This window comes from Labeo rohita, chromosome 7 (assembly GCF_022985175.1).
Source record: "Labeo rohita strain BAU-BD-2019 chromosome 7, IGBB_LRoh.1.0, whole genome shotgun sequence".
In the NCBI taxonomy this organism is placed as follows: Eukaryota; Metazoa; Chordata; class Actinopteri; order Cypriniformes; family Cyprinidae; genus Labeo; species Labeo rohita.
The window spans coordinates 29,491,388-29,512,289 of NC_066875.1; the positions used below are offsets into that span (position 1 = coordinate 29,491,388).

The 20,902-nt window shown below is 36.3% G+C and overlaps 1 protein-coding gene across 1 annotated transcript in view; it reads right to left on the reverse strand.

The window, feature by feature from the left end:
• glceb (glucuronic acid epimerase b) overlaps positions 1 to 20,902 on the reverse strand; it is a 60,999-nt gene that overhangs the window by 29,796 nt on the left and 10,301 nt on the right. The window lies entirely within an intron of this gene.

Genomic DNA, 20,902 nt, shown 5'->3' on the forward strand with positions numbered 1-20,902 from the left:
ATGAGGTATTGGTCCAGCTGAGCTGTGTGAATAGAAGAAAAAAAAAAAAAAAAAAAAAAAAAAAAAAAAAATTCACACTGACATTTTAAATAACTGTTAAAGAAATTTTTTTTTTCTTGTATTCAAGAAACTTATAACCTGATCCATGGCAGAGCTCCCTAAATACATTTTCTGCAGCCTGAGGACTAAGTCATCTCGGTGTGCTTATCTCTTCTGAGGTGGTGGCCCAATTTCAGATATCATCTATTAACACCAGCTAAGCCTGTTTATTGGTTGCCCGTTTGCGTCGTTGAAGGCATATAACATTTCTGGCAAACATCTGATTGCAAACAGCTTTAACAGCTTCCACAGGAGGACAAGTTATTCAAACCGCAGATTAGCCGTACGATCAAATATCAACTGATGGTGCTGGCGACGGTGTGAGTTGACTGTTCGGTCGAACGAATGGCAAAGGCACTATTGTTGTGGGATGTTAAGATGAGATCAACTCCAAGCTAATTAGGCAGTTATCCATAAATGAAATGTGTTGTGAGAGCAAATGAAACTGGCACAGCACATTTGGCCTAGGCGTTAAGTACACTTTCACGTCAAGGAACACTGACTTACAGGCTTTAAATAGACCATAAATGATGGAGAAGAAACAAATACATATTAGTAATTGCATTCATGATGAATTTACAGGCTTGTCGACAGCCCGGTCGTTAATGTAGTGACGATCCATCAGCCGCTGTGTGTGGAGAGTGACTGCAACTCTTCACCCCACAATTAATCTCCGCCATAACAGTCTTCCAGCACCCGAGGAGAGGCTTGTTAAATTAAAAACTGCAGTAAATCACACCGTAAAGAGCGTATTGATCTTTTTTTATAAAATGGGAATATTGACGAAGCACTTAAATCAAATATTTGCTAGTTTATAACATTCTGTCGGTATACAAGCCTCATTGACAAGGCTCCCATTCGTCACAATGTAACAACGTTATGGCGTACAAAAAGAATAGGTATACCAGGAACGTTCAGATAGGTGTAGATAATTTAGGATGATTCAGCCTAGAAGAGCTTTAAAAGACAATGTAAGCAACACACATTTTCACTTTCACATTTCCTTTCTAGAAAATTTATTTAATGCTTTTCACTGCACGTACTTAATAAAAAGTCACGGAGGCTGATCTTCAGGATGCCTGTCTGGGAGTCACAGCAGCAAAATCTCAGCATGTCAGTGCTAGTTAACACCTCATTTACGTGTGGCTGTCTGCAGGGCATTGTCGGCAGTTACTATTAAAAGCCTCGTTTTCATGCCTGCTTCTCATCCGAATCAAAGAAGCTCAAAGATGAAATTCCAGCAATTTACTAATTCCTTCAGGTCATACTCTGACGGACTAGAAAAGGAGGAGGGCTCCAGACAAAAGAAGCGTGACATTAAACAGTTTTCAAATTACCCCAGTGGCCATCAAGTAACAATGAGAACTTGAGCAAAGCTCATCATGCATCAAAATATAAATATAAATAAATAAATATAAAAATGATTTATGTTTGGGACGCTGTGAGCACGGAGACTGTAGTGTACACCGTTAATTTAAAAACGTTTAAATTAAATCAGCCTGTGAGATCGCCGATACTAATCGCGCTAATTTATTTAATTATTTACTTAGTTTCATTGCTGGCAAATAAACCAACCCCAGCATAAGGCTAAGAGCAGCCTAATGTTATCAGAATGACTTAATTTGTGTTTAACATGATAACAATTTAATAGAAATATTGTAAGTTACTAATGCTTACATTTCCTTAGCTATTCAAAAAACAGAGAAAACGAGCAAAGAACATTTACTTAATCAAAGAACATCATCACTGACTAGCCTAGCCTAGCGTGAGTTTATGCCCTTGTGAATACAATAGTTACATCACTGTATGATGAATACATTTCTTACCCCTTATTTACACTGCACACGTCTGTGGTGCTATGGAGGGCCGTTTCCCCAAAAATGAGTAAAACCGAAAAAACAACGCACATTACAAAGCGTTTACGCGCTTTCACTAGCATCAGCTAGTGATTCCCCCCCCTCAACGTGCTTTTGTGTTTATACTAGCCACCACGCCACAAGTTTCTGAAGCATCCCAGAAGTGGCTCTCAGCACTGCATCGCTAAAGTTAGACGCCTAGTCTGTTTTTGATGGATAATGATAATAATAATCGTCTTGATATCATCAAAGGCATCAGCAACAGGCGATATCTCTGACATCTCTATCATCGATACACGATACTATCATCTGTCGGCACAACCCTATCTCACGCCACACATCATGTTCTCACGCAGTGAAAAAATACACTGCGGAGCAAAGAGGAAACTGACAACATGCTGACAGACAAGACAGAGCAGGTTACGTACTTCTGAAACATTTTTAAAGAAATGTAAACAATAAATACTGTTTTGTGGCTCTTTAATGTGTTGCATCAGATCACTATAGCACCTCAGTACAAGCAGCATGTGAATCGATCATCTTTTCCGCTTTACTAGTTATAGCACAAAATAAACATGAATGAGCATCAAAAGGTATTGTTTCAACTGCGAAAGGACAAACTTAGGGTGTGTTCACACTTATCATGTTTGGTTTGATCAAAACAAACTCTGGTGCAATTGCTCTGTTAGTGCGATTCATTTGAGCAAGTTTGAACGCTGCCATCCGAACCCTGGTGCGCACCAAACAAACATCCGAACGAACTCTGGTGTGGTTTGAATTAAATATGAATGCGACACGGACCAAAGACTTCTAATCGAACCAAAAACAGGAAGTAATGACGACGCCATGCTATGCGATATGATTTCACACAGGGAACAAGCAGTGCATCAAAAACAAAATGAGCAGAAGGCAAATATGGAGTAACGAGGAGGTAAAGTGCCTTTTATGAGCTCTTTGTGAGTTTGCAGGTAGTGAAAATAAAATCGTATGTACACGCAACAATGAGCACGCTTAACCCAGCAGACAGCATGTATTCGACTTCGGCAGCACTGAGCAGACCGATCAGTGAATGGGTACATTGACGTAATAGATATGTAGCGTCGTTTTAAGTCGAATGCACCTTTTCCTTTTGTTTGGAGTGTTCGGTGAGTTCCGTCACAAATATACGTCATTCATCCTGACCAATCAGGTTGTGAACATATGCCTTTAGGTTCGGTATCTTGAGGTTCGCTGTCAAAATTGTGTGAACGCTAAGCAGACCAGGATCAAATGTATCATTTTCCTTTTTGATCTAGACCAAATGAACCAAACGAACCGAACTACAAGTGTAAACACTTTCTGGTTTGTAAAAGGGCAGATTATGATTGTCTTATATTTTAGCCTGTTTCTCAGACAAAACCATAAGGGTCAATTTTTTTAAATTGAGAATTACACATTCAAAATGTAATTTTGATATATTTATGGTAGGAAATTTACAAAATATATTCATGAAACATGATCTTTACTTAATATTCTAATCATTTTTGGCATGAAAGAAAAATCACTAATTTTGACCCATTGTATTTTTTTTCTCAATGCACATACATAAAGCTTATCAAATATGGTAAACGGAAGTTAAAACATGCTTGTTTGATGCATGTCAAACAAATATGGTGGAGCATCCATGTTTACCATATTTGATGAGCTCTATGTAGACATCCATCAGTGTTTATAAATATATACATTTTTGGGTTGAACTATTTCATACATAACTCCCACACAGTCCTTATTGTTTCATTTATATACACAAAGGTGTTTATCATTCATGTTTGTTAAGATATGGAGGAGGTGAAAAACAGTCAAAGTGAATCATGCATTTAAGTACAGGTTGCCCAGCCTCTCCATGTGGTGCGTCTAATGTTCTCTATATACCAAATAAGGACGTACTTTAGCTAAAAGCCCCAGAGGGTTAGTTAATGTTCAGAGCACATGCCATATGTTTGAGAGAAAGAGAGAGAGGGAGAAAGATGCACTCCTCTTGTTAATGTGGCAGCTCCTTCAGGACACTTCTCACACTGGAATGCGTGTATAAACTGAGGTCCTTCTAAGCCCAGCCTCCATCACACGTCTCCATACACACTCTTATGAATAGAGGCAATTAAAAAGCTAATCGAATTAGTCTGAAACAAATCTCTAAAGAAGAGAGTGGAGTTTCAAAGACTAAGGGGAGAGGAGGAGATTTTGAAGAAGAGTTGAGATGGTGGGGGTGGGGAAAAAAGAATTTGAGGTTGAAGAGTTCATTCTCTACAATACACAACAGTGAAGATTTTTCAATTGTCCTTTTGTAGAGACAGAATAAACTAACACCAACACACTTTATGCTGCAGTATGTGGGTCATTTCCCAAACATAGCATTACAGACTCAATCAATGGCTCTCACACCCTCATCAGACACAGAGAGGGAGAAATACACTGAATATGAAAACAACGCCCACACACGTCTACTCGACAAAAGCAACTATGATGTTCTTGAGAACAAGGACACATCCAGGAGTCCTTGTCGAGTACGTTCACAATGTGCAGAAGTGTGGAATCCATTAGGAGCGAGAGTAACGAGAGTCAGCACATGGCTACATTCACAGGAAATCATCTCACACTTCATCTCCCCAGCTCTGCGTTCGAGAGTAATGGAGGTTTCAGCTTCGTATGACAGAAAGAATGAAAGCGGGGAAGGTGGGAGAGCGGCAGAAAGAAGCCGACAGAGGAGCGGCGGATAAAATATGGCCAGTTATCAGATGTGCACTTGAAAGCACCCCATTCTTAACTTACTGTGGGCTGGCAGATTCAGTGCCTGTGAGGATGGATTGGACAAGAACATCTTAATATCAGATTCACAGGATTCTAGAAGCGCTCAGGCTTGTGTTCAAATAGAAAAACAGAACAAACACTGCCGAAAGCAGTCATAGCCGACCCCTCCTTGAAAATTGCGCAGAATTGCTTTATTTCATCTTGCTCCATGTATACCACGGACAACACTGAGAGAGAGCCAAAACAACAGCAACAAAAGCAACATCAAGTGTCTCAAAAAGGAGAAAGACCTCTTTGTTTGACCCTGTGGACACATATCCAGGGCCCCAGCACTTTTTTTGTGGCCCTATAAATGGCCCGTGTGATCCTGCAGCCCCTCCTCCAGTCAGGCTCTTTGCAGTGGAAATGCAACCCTCACCGTCACAGTGAATTATGGGAACAAAGAGAAGCTCTGAGTTTGAGTGTCGCAGTAGGGGAGATGTGTGGGGCCTGTCATAGTCTCTCAGGGATATGGTGCTCATCTGTAAAATTCCTATAGCTCTTGAAGAGGCTTTGCATACATTCTCCCAATATCTCCACACCGCGTCCTAGGATTCTCAGTCTCATCTCATAGTCTTACTCAGGCTCCAAAAATACCTTTTCACGACACATGCAAAGGTGGGTAACTGGCAAGGGCGTTTCCTATGAGGAGGCAGTGTCTCCTCAAAGGCAATATTACAAAATATAACATTAAAAAGTGTATAAATCACTAAAGAAACTTTGTCCTTTGTCCCTAGACCACTGGGTTTTAAAAAACCTCCTAAAGTGTGCAGTGACTTCATTGAGAACAATATTATGTTAATGGGAAGACTAATTTAAAAAAAAAAAAAAAAGTAAGTAAACAACTCACACACTAAGATATAACCACTTAGTTACATCAAAATAAGACTTAAAATGGCATGAAAACATGATCTGTGGGTTTTAGTGGGTAATAAGTAGGGCTGCCTAGTCAACTAACCATTAGTTGATGAGAAGAGGCTTGGTCGACCAAAATTTTATTAGTCACAGAAAAAAAAATCCACAGGAACTGGCAAAGTTCTGCAGTCTGTGACAGACAGATCGTTAATGGCTGGTTTAGTGGTAATACAGTACATTGGGCAGGACATCCAAATGACCTCAAATGTGGCTTTTCATCTGAAAGATGTATATAATAGCAACTTTACATGGCAGCTCAACCTAATGTTAACCTAGAAAAACAGAAGTGTCTGTGCAGAGTGTGGTAGCTGAACAGTATCTTGCTTCCTGCATGACAGATGGAGGTGCCGGTGCGGTCACTTGCTCTTAAAATACTCTCATTTTTGCTCATACAGATAAGAGTAATACATCTTTTGATCTACAAAGACTGTTTATTTGTGTGCACTCACAAAAACAACGAAACGTTGGACTTTTGTAAAATAATTAAAAGCAAACAGGATACGCTTTCTGCCGTCTTGGTCTCTGGGAACTTGAGCGCAAAACTTTGAAACCCAGTGTATATTTGCCTTACAGACATGAAAAATATATCTATGGAGAGGTAAATGTCTACTTCCAACTGAACTAATTCAAATAGAAAAGAAATATTCTCGCACATCACTACTGCAGAGATGACGAGTCAGTGTCGCCGACTTCATCTCTCAAACTGAAAACAAAGAAAGCGCTAGTTTACCAATAAATTATTAAAATATGAATGTAGTCTCCTTGCTGTTTTTCCCAGACACATTCATAATTATTATATCTGCCAGTGCGCTGTGGCAAGCTTTTTTGTATGCGCTTGAGCGCTTGTTAGGCTATGTAGGCAATTAAAGGCTTATTATTACAATTTATATGGTTTATTAATAAACGTTCAAAGAAGTCAACTAATGCTTAAAATGAATGACTACTAGTTGACCAGAAAAATCTGTAGATGAGGCCAGCCCTAGTAATCAGTTTGGTGAAATTTAAAGTACATCTTTTTGTCTGTGACTGATATTTACAGAGCTTTGATGACTGATGATCTGAAAACTTAAAAAAACTTTTAACTACTAAAAAAGAATAGCTCAACAGGTTCACAAGTAAAATATATAGTTATTGTTAATGCCTTGAATTATTATTTTGGAATAAATGTAAAATGATTAAAAACACTAACTTGATGAGATTCATACTTGGCTTTAATAAAGAGAATATTGATTACATTGTTAAATGTAAAAATATAAAATATAATTGTTTTTGAACTGTTGATAGTGTAAGTAAAAGTTTATTTAACTAAGAAAATGTAACTTGGACATGAATTTACATTTGATCAAAACACATAATAATAAAATAAAATAAAATTTGCCTCCATATTTCATAACACAATCGCACACCACTGGTAACCAACCATGAAACTGTTTATTTTTTTAAGTCCGCAAAGCATAAAACAGGATCTAAAAGATCAATAAATGTTACCTTTTCAATGGCAGTGCAGCACTGGCCTGAAAGAGCAAGTACTGTTCTGTTAACTGGCTTGAAATGTTATTACACTGGCCTCAGGCCAGTGGGCCATCTTTACTGTTGAGACCTGTAATTAGACGGTTTGATCTGAATTGTCACTTAAATCAGAATGGGTCAGTCCGTCGCTCTTAAAGCATGTAATGTTGCAGTTTCTAATAGCATTACCAGACAACTCAATTAAGTCAATTCATACTCACATTTGGTGTTGCCAAGTGTTAATTTTGGACCTTGGTCTTACTCACTCTCTTGCTATCTCTCCATATGAACAGAAATGGAAGATCCTCACTCTGAAAGGCCTGAGACACCTTAGCAGCTGCTTCATAAATGCTTCCCTGTCGAGCGTATCTACCTAAAGATATCTCATGATTTCTAGCAGCTCTCTCTCATAACCTCCCCCTCTCATTCATTCATCCATCGCTCTCTTTCTGCATAGCTTTATTGTAGACGCTGTAACTTCGTTTCTCATAACGGTGATCTTTCTTTCCTCTCATCATCTAATCTCAGAGCCCTGTGAGTAGGGCTGAAACGATTCCTCAAGTAACTCGAGTAACTTGAATACAAAAAAACTAAATAAATAAATAATTCATCGAGGCAAATTATTTGCCTCGAGGCTTCATTTAGTCCATTTACTGTAACTACACATGCAACACTGTGTTTCCCCACGGACCATTATTACTGACGCACAACCCGATAAACGCTGGACATTTTTAAGACCGTAAATTAATGGTGGTCAGTTATGATGTCCCCAAGTTAGCTATGTTTTGTGAAAGACTAAGTGCCATTTATGTTGATCGTCTCATTCTCTCTCTGTGGCACATGGAAAGTTAGAAAGTTAGTGAATATCAAACGAAGAGTGCCTCAGTATGATTACAAATGTGATACTGATTTTATGCAACAGTTCATCAATAAACAAGAAGTTAATATTAAGAGACTTACATTTTAGACAGCATATTGCCTGTTTTTGCTATATTTCGCCAAGAAATAACCATTCCAAACACAGCCACAGCACTTGAGCAACATAACTGCTTCGTTCTTGAATGAATCACCCGTTAAATGATTCAGTTCAATCAGACTCACTTACTTGACAGTGACTTACCGCTACTGGCGGTATTGATTTCACATTTAAAACATCTTCAATTTAAAAATACATGTAAATATCAGTATTCAGTGTTTTGTTTAAAATAACAAAATATTATTTATGCATTTGTAACTGCAAGTTAAATGCATTCATGTCCCTTTGAGCTGAATTAAATAGTGGGTAAATAGGCCTGCATCTAAATGCCAAGCCTCAATTTCTTGATTTATGCATTCGTTTTAGGTTGTAATGTTTACCTTTTTATAAAGTAATGTGAAATACATTTTTGTATTTTTATTCATTTATTTATATTTATATTTATATTTATATTTATATTTATACATTTATATATACATATTAAATAAACAAATAAAAATACAAAAATTAATTTCACATTACTTTAGAAAATGATAGTAATTTGGGTTTAGTTTTCATGGTTAATAATGTACGCAATTTCAGCAATAAAAATGTTACTTTTTTAAAAAACGAGTTGTTTATTTTAAGAAGCCTATCTTATTTTCTCTTGTATATTTAGTATTGCTCTTTAATAAATAAAAATGACTTCTTATCCGATGGAATAATCTGTAGAATACTCAATTACTAAAATAATCGATAGGTAAAGCCCTACCTGTGAGAGTTAGGAGTGGTAAAGTAGGAAGCTTCAAGTGAAAAAAAAGAGTGGAATAGAAAGCAATGTAAATATATTTTTCCTTTCATTTCTTGACATCTTGCACTAATGCCACACAACTGAGTTCAGCTGAAGTACAAATCAATTCAAAGGAGAGAATGCTATGCACATATTACAGCAGACCTTTTCAGCAGCAGCACTGTGAACTGAAGACCCAAGGCGTTCTCCTGAAAGCTCCTGCCATGCACACAAGTCCATCCAAATAACAGCCTTGAAGGAAGCGTTCTTGGAGTGCTCAAGTGCAGGCATGGCTCTGAGGAAGCTTAAAGGATATTCACACCAAGAGCAAATGTGAATCATTGACAGCTCTTCACAAATCAACAATTTTTTATAAGCTTGTCATGGGTTTTTTTTTTTTTTTTAACTGTGGGCTACTGGCCCTGAGGACTTTTAGAGAACAAACTTTCTGAAAGCAAACTTTTCACTAAAAATGGGTTTTGACACAAATTTCATGATTCTGATTCACAAGCTTGCAATTCAGTTTAATTTCTGATTCGATTCAACACGATATTGACTATAGATATGGATATATATAATGTACAATACATGCCAAATTTTCTCAAAAAAAAAAAAAAATCTCTCAACCAGTGCTTAAAAATAAACATGAGAGTTAGTTGGTACTACATTACTATAATACTGAAGGTTAAAATTAACTGATTTGTATACAAACACTTAAATTACAGAGTGAAGTTTTTTTAAAAATAACATGGTGCATGTATTTAGCAAAATCCTCCTCTCTAGAGTTTCTTTTTCTAGCTGACTAACAATTTTATGGTTACCGAATATGTTTTTTTCTGACGTATTATGTGATGTTATGTGACAAGACTCTACCAGTCTAAAGTTTTTGAACGATAAAATTTGTTTTTTAAAGAAGTCTCTTCTGCTCACCAAGCCTGGATTTATTTAATCCAAAATACAGCAAAAGCAGTAATATTGAGAAATATTTTTACTATTTAAAATAACTGCTTTCTATTTGAATACATTTTAAAATGTAATTTATTCCTGTGATCAAAGCTACATTTTCAGAAATTATAGAAATTAATACTTTTATATGGCAAGGATGCCTTAAATTGATCAAAAGTGATAATAAAGACATTTATAATGTTACAAAAGATTTCAATTTCAGGTAAATGTTGTTCTTCTGAACTTTCTATTCATCAAAGAAACCTGAAAAAAATTATACTCAACTCTTTAAAAAAAAAAATATATATATTATTGATGTTATTATTTATTTATTATTATTATTAATAAATAAATAAAATGATTTCTGAAGGATAATGTGACTGGAGTAATGATGCTAAAAATTCAGCTTTGAAATCACAGAAATAAATGACATTTTAAAATATATTCAAATAGAAAACAGTTATATTAAATAGTAAAAATATGTCAATTTTACAGTTTTTGCTGTACTTTGGATTAAATAAACAGGCTTGGTGAACAGAAGAGACTTCTTTTTTTAAAAAAAAAAAAAAAGAAAGAAAGAAAAAAAAACAGAAATCTTACTGTTCAGAAATTTTTGATTGTAGTGTATATTGTTAAAACACTGTTTGAGCGATTACATGAGACAAGATATGAATTTCAGTAAGTTGTACTTTTTTTTTTTTTTTTAAACCTTTGGATGGTCATTCATGTTTATTTTGTGCTGAAACTGGTATAAAAGTGGACGAGACAATCAGTTCACGTGCGCTTCTCCTGAAATGAGGCGCTACAGCAATCTGTTACTCCACATTAAACAGCGCCAAAATGGCATTAATTGTTTGAATACTGCAAAAAAGGACATAATTGCATCTCTTTGTCAACAGATCATCTGTGCATGTTTCTGCTGAAAGACAGTTTTTCAACTATCTACCAACAATAAATAAACTAATGCTAAAAAGGTTAACTATTTTGAACTCTTTGTCTCATTTAACAACAACAACAACAACAACAACAAAAAAAAGTTTACAAGGCTAATGTGACCCTTCTGTGAAAAAAAAAAAAAACAAACAAACAAAAAAAACACTTTAAATATGTTAATAAAAATCAACCTCTGGGACAAAAAAATGCCTCAAATTGAAGAAACATTCATATGCATAAAAACTGCTCTAAATGTTTATTCCTGACCCGTACATCTGCAGAAAAACCTGCAGCAAATTCAAGCTCTGTATGAACTGGACTGTAAGGACAATCCAGGAGAGACTGGTTCCATCAGAGTCGCCAAAGCCCCAAGCCCTGCAAATTAAAAAAAGAAAGAAGTTCCTTTTTAAGTCCAGGCTAGATGTGCTGCATTTCTCCTGATGCATAAACAACCTCGAATCTTACACATTAAACAGCTGCAGTGAGGCTTCAATGAGATTTCAAAGTTCTGCCTCAGGGGGATGCCTCATCCTCCCTTCAAAACCAAGATGTGCAATCGCATGAACAAATCAAACAGACGTTCAGTCAGACGGCCGTGGGCTCGTGCCTAACTATGGGGGTATGTGTGCGATTATTCACTGATGACGAGTTCAGATGGGCTAATGCTTCAGTGACGGCACAGAGCAGGCCCACTCGCCTCCCACCAGCCCGAGCGGAGTGTTACTCATGGCAGCCTTCTGCTGATTACGGAGATACAAGCCCGAAAACACACAAAAGCACAGGTGCATCTCGCGACCTCTGACCCTCGTGTCAGTCCTGAGAGCGGGAGGGCGGTTTCCGGCTGTCGCCGTAGAGATAAGCGCCGCGTTCTCTGCACCTTGTTTGCTTATGAAAGAAACTTGCATGGAATATTTATCAGCTGATGCTTGAAATCAAAAGCCTTTGAGCGAAGAGCGCTTCAAAAAGCCATATCACAGCATCTCTGCAAGGGTGATATGAGGCCAAGGACAAAGTGCAGTGCTGCAGGAAAGAGCTTCTGAGAAGCAGACAGGAAGAGGGGGAGGATTATTCATCCATATCTGAACTTTGCATAAGTGCAAGGCATTATTTACTAATCAAAGGCTTCGTGTTCATATCAGGATTTATAATTCATACTCCATGAAAAGAGACTGTTACTGGGGGGGGGATCAAAGCCAGAGAGAGAGTGAGACTAGAGGATGGAAGAAGCGGTTTCATAGACATAGATGAAGATGATCTTCGGCGAGCATCTGGAATCAAGTCTTCCCATCAGTCTCTCCTGAGGTCTCTTCAGAGCAGAAAATGGATGTTACCAAGCCTGGGGCTGACACCACACAAATCAAATGCTTGAAACAAAACCCCACAAGCACAGAAGAACTGTCTAAAATTTCTACTCTTGTCATGGTGAAAAAGCGTCGCTGCACAGAGGCTGCAAACGACAGCTGGAAGTGTTCTAGCATGTCTGTACTGTTGCTCTGTTTCTTAATGCTGTTTCTCTATGCAAAAGGCTGCACACACAGAGCTGGTGAGAAAGAGGTGCAAGACAATCCACTATTTACAATCCACCAATATTCCGGTACCAAGTGGATACCAAGATGCAAAAAAGGCCTTTGTTGGAAAATATCAGGTGTTTCATTATTAGTCACCAAAATAGATAATGTCAAGTATAAACTAAGGCTATGCTGGTTAGTGTGACAACCACCGCACCAAGATGACAAAGCACATTTTTGCATATATGAATGTGAATTGATGTGAATATTAAAGAGACAGTTCATCCAAAAATGAAAATTCTGTCATTAATTACTCACCCTCATGTCGTTTAAAACCTGTAAAACCTTCGTTTATCTTCAGAACACAAATTACGATATTTTTGATGAAACCTGAGAGCTTTCTGACCCTGCACAGACAACAATGCAATTGAAATGTGCCTAGGCCCAGAACGGTAGTTAGGGCATTGGTTAAACAGTCCATGTGGTTCAACAGTAATTTTATGACAAAAAATAATTACTTTATTCAAAAATTCTTTATTTCAGTTGCATTGCTGTCTATGTAGGGTGCTCCACTACTTCACCAGTAAAGTACAAAGCTTTGTTTATAAAAGAAATAATTGGTTAGCAGCTGAATATTACATGGCTGGCCCAGAAACATTTGGATTCATGTTGAAAGAGACAGATATAAGCCTATAAATTTGAATTAAGCCATACATGGCTTCGTGTTGTGTTTTGCGGGCTGCTCACAAGTTGTACAGAAAGCATTTTAACCACACTTTTTTTTTTTTTATTATCGTCAGTCTACATAACAGATAAATCAGACATTACTGTTCACACTGTGAACATTACTAATGGTAATGGTTACTTATGGTAAGAACATTACAAACACTTCATGTTTTTGAATTCTTTACACTTTTCTAGTAATTTTTTTCCTTAACAAAATAAATATATTAATAGAAAAAATGATTTATTAGTTATAATGCGTGATATCATTTTAAATCATGAACAGGTTTGTGTTGCCTGACTTTGGCCCCGTACACACTGCAGCTAAATTCGGTTGTCAGTTTACCTTTTACTTATCTCCACTTCCAGAACAACAATTCACAAATAATGTACTCACCCCCTTGTCATCCAAAATGTTCATGTCTTTCTGTCTTCAGTCGTGAAGAAATGATGGTTTTTGAGGAAAGCATTTCGGGATTTTTCTCCATATAATGGACTGATATGGTGCCCCAGTTTTGAACTTCCAAAATGTAGTTTAAATGCAGCTTCAAAGGGCTCTAAACGATCCCAGCCGAGGAAGAAGGGTCTTATCTAGCGAAACAATCTGTCATTTTGTTTGGAAAATAAAATTTTTCATACTTTTTAAGCACAAAAGCTTGTGTAGCAAAGGCTCTGAGATGCACGTTCACAATGCTACGTACTATTGAATCAAGTCGAAAGGTCACGCGGAAGGTAGTCAAAAGGTAGGCGGAACTACAGACCCAGTGTTTACAAAGCATGGTTTACAAACAAAAAGGTACAACGATGTCCTCCTCTCAAGTTGTAGGAGAAAATAAGATGGAGTTTTTCGCCATACTCAGTACACAGACGATGAACTTACACGTGATTCATAGTACTGATGGGAAGTTTGGATCATTTTACCGACTCGTTCAGCAAAATGAACAAATCTTTTTTCGAGTCATTTCGTTCATTTTAGCAAAATATAATTAAAATGTTACGTGTTACTTTCCTAACACTTCTACTGCTTACACAAACATTGATCACATTACAATCAAAACAAAACTGTAATGCTATAAGAAACAGAAAAGATTAATTCATTGTTTACTTGGGTCTTTAGTCTATGATTAGCTCACCTCACTTCTTATCTGACAAGTTTTCGGGTTTGAGTCGTTCGTTCATCACGTGACAGCCCCATAAGATGAACGAACAACTCGAAAAACCCGAAAACTCAGAACAGGTGAACTAATTCCAGTACAGAACCTAATAGGATGTTGCGCATGCGCGACTGAACAAATCACTCCCCGAAACTACTCGTTCTTCCCGAATCACATTGAAGATTTGTTCAAAAAGAAAGAATCATTCAAGAACGACCTATTACTAATTCATAGCATCGTGGACACGCATCCCAGAATCTGTGCTACACAAGCTTTTGTGCTTAAATAGTATACACATTTTTTATTTTTCAAAAAAAATGATTCGCTAGATAAGACCCTTCTTCTTCGGCTGGGATCGTTTAGAGCCCTCTGAAGCTGCACTTAAACTACATTTTGGAAGTTCAAAATCGGGGCACCAATGAAGTCCATTATATGGAGAAGAATCCTGAAATGCTTTCCTCAATAACCACAATTTCTTTATGACTGAAGACAGAAAGACATGAACATCTTGGATGACAAGGGGGTGAGTAAATTATTTGTAAATTGTTGTTCTGGAAGTGAGACGCAAGAAAATAACAGCGAAATAAGTCTTAACCTTAGCACATTTTGACATGGGACTAGTTGTGCTCACGAGCCCTGCAGTAAAGCGTCAGTGTAGCCAGATCATATATATATATACATATATATATATATATATATATATATATATATAAAGGACAAGTACAAAAAATAATATCTCATATCCACAACAGACCACTTTATTAACTCCATAAAGTGCCTAGCTTTATGAGCTTTTATGAGCATTTAAAAAAAATGCCTAAAAGTGCTTTTAAATAAGGATATGGCAACACTTTCTTAAGCAGCCTCCCGAGCATAAACAAAATACAGCAGGTCTATCAGTGGTAGTTTAATTAAAATTGACAGACAAAAAGTGTCTTTAGCCAAAAAAAAAAAAAAGATACCAAACAGCTAAATTCTTATTCACTCACAAGAATCCAAAATGTTGCTATGGTTACAAATGCGGTTTTCACTCCTGAAACTTGCAGTGTGTACATGGCCTTAGATGACGAGCATCATCAGCACAGTTTGCAGTGCAGGCTGTAATATTAATAATATATTTTTTTTTTCTCTCAGAAATGCACATTTACCTAACAGTAGTAAGTAGATTGAGTTGAGGATGCAGATGTAAATTTACGTTCATCATCAAAAACAGCAACGTATGAAATGTAATTACTTTGACTGTTCTATTAAAACTAACCACTGGTCTTCCATAGCAGTAGCATACATTTACATTATGATAACCACACATAGACAGCACCTTAATAACATGGTAAAAAATGCAACTATATGGTTTCTAGGTATTTGTATGAAACAGTTTATGCCGTATACAAACTTCATAGCTTAATCACAAAAATTTAATCCGCTTATTTTACAAATTGGACCAACACTGATAACATTAAAAAGAATGCAATTTCTACAAAACACATTTTAGGACCAAACAAAAGACAAGTAAAAAAGATGGAAAGAGGAATCCTATGGCTACTTTTAATATAACTGTACGAGGTACTGCAAGAACTCACACATTCAGAGACAAAAACGCACTGTCGAGTGTAATGTTTTATAATAGGTTCACTATGTTTTTATTAAAATTTTCTCCTTCCTTCTACAGATATATAAATCTTCTTAAATCATTCCCAGAGGTGAGATGAATGTGTCACTAAAATCATCCCTAATTCTCATCTAATCTACAATGCCATTAGAAAACAAGGGGAAAATGAAATGACAGCTCAGAGTTTCTTAACAGATGCAGAATCAGGAAAGAGTTCACAGACAGACGTTCAGAGAGGACCTCCACGGCTTGATTAGCCAAGCTTATCTAACAGTGACAAAAAGAAAAACTACTGAACAAAGGAAGTCTTTTCTGATGGATAAGATGGAGCGCGTGACAGAGGGTGACATTTAGGAATTAACTTTAATCCCAATGCAGGGACTTGTAACACTTTTCAGAGCTTTCCCAGTGTTTTCAGAGCTTGCTCAAACAACCATTATGACAACTCAGAACTACTCAGTGACATTAATTAGAGACGACAAACCAGCAAACAAAACAGAGTTAAACAGTGCTGACACATCAGAGAGTGAGTCTATATAAAGCCTTTGGTATGCGTTCAGACAGCAGCATATGGCAAGTTCTCACAGGCCAAACATGAGTGACTGTGATAGAAACCATAAAACACACACACACACACACACACACACACACACCAAGCATGACGCCAAATATTTGCATCTTCTCAAAATTTCCCAAAAACAACACTAACCACATCAATTTTACAGAAACAATTAAGGCTAAAAAAAGCTTTTAAATTGACACAAAGATGAAAAATTAAACATTTCTAACGTCATTAAATATTTTATATGTGACCCTGAACCACAAAACCAGTCATAAGGGTCCGTTTTTTGAAACTGAGATTCACACATCATCTAAAAGCTGTATAAGCAAGCTTTCCATTGATGTATGGTTTGATAGGATAGGACAATATTTGTCTGGGATTCAACTATTTGTAAATCTGGAATCTGAGGGTGCAAAATTAAAAAAAATAATAAAAAAAAATCTCCTTTAAAGTTGTCCAAATGAAGTTCTTAGCAATACATATTACTAATGAAGAGTTTTGATATACTTATGGTCAGAAATTTACAAAATATCTTTATGGAACATGATCTTTACATAATATCCTAATGATTTTTGCCATTAAAATGTATCATTTTGACCCATACAATGTATTTTTGGCTATTGCTACAAATATACCCATGCTACTTAAGACTGGTTTTGTGGTCCAGGGTCAAATACATAAAAACCGAAATGAAATTTGCAATAACAACAAGCTATTTTACATACAAATGTAACTCCATGACAGTTATATTCTCATGAACTACTCTATTGAAAAACTACAATGTGGTGCCAGAATTACCTATTTATTTATAATTATCAAATCATAAAACTGAATAAACCTATGCTTGCAAGACTATCACATCTCATTCTCACAAAAAACTGTCAATCAACAAAATAATGTTGGTGATTTTTTTTTTTTTTTTTTTTTAACATCAGAACTCCAGAAATCCTAATGTTTTGGTAATCAAGGCATAAAAATGCAGTAAATTAAGAACAAATTATAGGAACGCAACAATAAGCACTGTGAGCCAAGTCACAGCTCTATCAACTGGTCTGAAAATATCACTGGGGCATCATTACAGTTAATATTAGTCTTGATATTAACAAGAGACGGCGCAAAACATTCATGAATATTCATAAAGCAGAATGCAGTTTCATCTTCTGTTTGTCTCCAGGGAAGCGATGAGCTAAACAACAATAAAAGGTAATATGAGGGAGCCGTTTGACTCTTCTTCACCATGCTTGTCTCCTAAACCCAAATAAAAAAAATTAAAAAAAACACCCAGCCCTCCATTGGTGAGCTCCCTACCTGGCATCATGGCAGTCAACAGGGAGAAAAATCCTCTTACTGAGCTTGTGAACAACTCTGTTCCCTAGTAAGAGAGGCTCATGCTGGGCTTCCCACCCCCCACCCGCCAAACAGGCTGGAATATTCCACATAGGCCTGCGGGGAGAGAGACAACTAACTAGGTGCAATGGGTTTCTAAGAGTGTGTGTGTGCCTGTAGTACAGCACCATGAGAAGCAAAGTGCAGAATTTTAGTGCATGACTCAAACACCATGCTAAAGTGGGTCATTTCGGGGTGAAAATGTGCTTCAGCGCCTTTAAATCTGAAATAAACATGCACGTTAAAAAAAAATAATAAATGCAATACTCACTCTGCTTTTAACTTAAAATTAGAAAGTGCCAATATAACACTATTAAAACAAATCTGACACAAAACCTTGAGCTGGATTTTAAGGGCACTTAATGGGAGAGCATAAACACTACAGAGCAAAGTAAACATCCACCAATATGAGTCATATCATCTTGTGTCCACAGAGAGCTTTTCCAGATTTCAGAGCCGTTCTTTGATGTACACTGCTGGAACTGAATCTAACTTCCTGCCTTCTGTGGAAATGACATGTTTCAGTCAGAGGGCTTTCAGGGCACTCACCACATTAACAGATATCCAAGCTGTTGCTCCTCTTCAAAGTGAGCGCAAAAACGTATTTGCAAGGTTTACGCTTTCCATACCAGTGTATATGAGTGTTTCTGTGTAAAATATCTAAAGACAGGGCGCACAGCAGGGTTCATTTCAAGGCTGTCTGCTTGGAAAACACTTCCTGGTGAAAATCCTCAGTTTTCGAAACAACATCGTTTCTTGCCAAAGAAAGAGACAACAGGCTTATTTTTGGAAGCAATCTTCAAATAGAGATGATACTGTTTCCATTCATTATCACAGCTGGTAATTATTTGAGTGTCTTTTTATGTAAAGAGGTCATATAGCATATTTCAAAAAGTTTTAATGGAACCAAACTCACTTCAGTTCCTTTAATGAACCGAATAAATAAGAATTTCGTTATTACACTCACATGGTCCCTTACCTTGAAACTGAGCTCAAATCTCATTTTGATCAACTTTATTAGTGACAGGGTCTCAGTTTTTTACTGTCAAATAAAATAAAGTTTTAAAAAAAATATCTGAAAACACAAATAGCTTAGTATCCTAATTAATGATCACCAGCACAAGTATCCATGTTCAGTAAAACTTTTAATTTTGGCATCAACTAAATATCTTTATCAGTGTTGGGCACGTTACTTTAAAAAAAAAAAAAGTAGGTTATAGTTACTAGTTACTTCTCACTAATAGTAACTGAGATGGTAACCGAGTCACTTCATTATAAAAGTAACTAATTACCAGGGAAAGTAACTATTGTGTGACTTAAAAAAAAAAAAAAAAAAAAAAAAAAAGTCAAATAACTTAGATGCCCCCAGTATAAAATATGGTAAATGAATAAAACATTGTACAATATTTTTAATGTTGCTGTGGGACAATGTGAAAGACACCTCCCAGGGGCTAAATATCACGTTATTGGGGTCGCTTCAATCCGCGGACATGAAAAACATCTCATGGCCACGAAGGCCGCACCGGTGTGAAAAGAACTAAAAATACTAAAAATACAGTTGTTCTGAAACTGCAAAGGGTCTACTTTTATTTGTGTGTAGTCATAATAACAAGAAAACAATGTGCTTTTGTAAAATAAATAAAATAAACAGGGTCTCGTTCTCTGTCACCTTTCTTCACAGACACGTAAATAAAACAACCCGAATCTTCGTGAATACGCGCCTCACAGACATGAGAAAAATATGTATAGAAAGCTTGAAATGTCTACTTTTAAGAACTTTTAAGTCACATCGAAAACAAATACTCTCTGATAAAGTAATCTGTATGATACCAACATAAGCTCCAGTATTTCCCGTCTAAACTCATCTCTTATGTAATCACGCCCAGGAAGCGGCGGCGCTTTTCAAATTTTAAACATCCATGTGAGATGTGCAGACATGTAAGTGCCCACATCACCACTCTAAACAAACGTGAACATTCGTCAAGTTCATCTCGGCTACTTTTCATTTCTGAAAGATGACGCGCTGAGAAGAATAAGCCAGAATACATTATATATATATATATATATATATATATATATATATATAAATATATATTTACCTCGAAAACTATAGTAATGCCACATCTTATTGTCAGTAACGATAACGGGGGGAACAGTAATTCTTTTGATCGCTCATTACTGAAAAAAGTAATGCCGTTAGTAACGCTGTTTATTTATAACGCCGTTATTCCCATCACTGATCTTTATTGTTTTGTTTTCTAAAAGAAAGCATAAAAAAAAAAAAAAAACACAAACTGGCACTAAATTCACATAAAATGTAGGACTGGGTTTTGAATTATATTGGGTTAAAGTTATATTTACTGACTTTTTGTGCCTTTTTATTGCAAGAGGACAGTGGAGAGATGACAGAAAAAGTATTGGGTGGAGAGAGAGGAGCAGGATTAGCGAAGGACCTCAGGGCAGAAATTGAACTAGGGTCGCTGTGAGCGCAGTTGCGCTACACGTCAATGCGCAACCACGAGGCTATTGACACAAATTTCATGATTCGATTCTGATTCACAAGCTTGCGATTTGATTCTGTTTCTGATTCTATTCAATCTGATTCATTATCAGTTATTTTGGATATATATCAGGTACAGTACATGCTAAATTTTATCAAAAAATATAAACTAATATGCTGTAAAATATACACGAAAGTAAGCTACTACATTACTATAATACTGAAGGTAAAAATGATCTAATTTGTATACAAATGTTTAAATTACACTCAATGAAGTTTTTATAATAGAGTGACAATTACATAATTTGCTTTTTGAAATATAAACATTTAAATGGTGGCTGTCATAATACTTTATGCAAACACAAATTAAACATTAAAGTACATTAAAGAAACAGTTCATTTTTCTATCTGACAAACAAGTACTGAATGAGTTTTTTTCTGAGGTAAATGTGATGTTATGTGACATTGTTTAAAATTGATTCTTGGGATTTAAGAATCTATATTGTTTTGTAAAAATGAGAATCCATTAAAATCAAGAAATTGTTGTTTTAGAGGCTAATTCAATCTTGTTTGCATTCAAAACCCGTGCATTAGAAGTGAACCGCACCACAGACTTACAGGAAACTGTACTC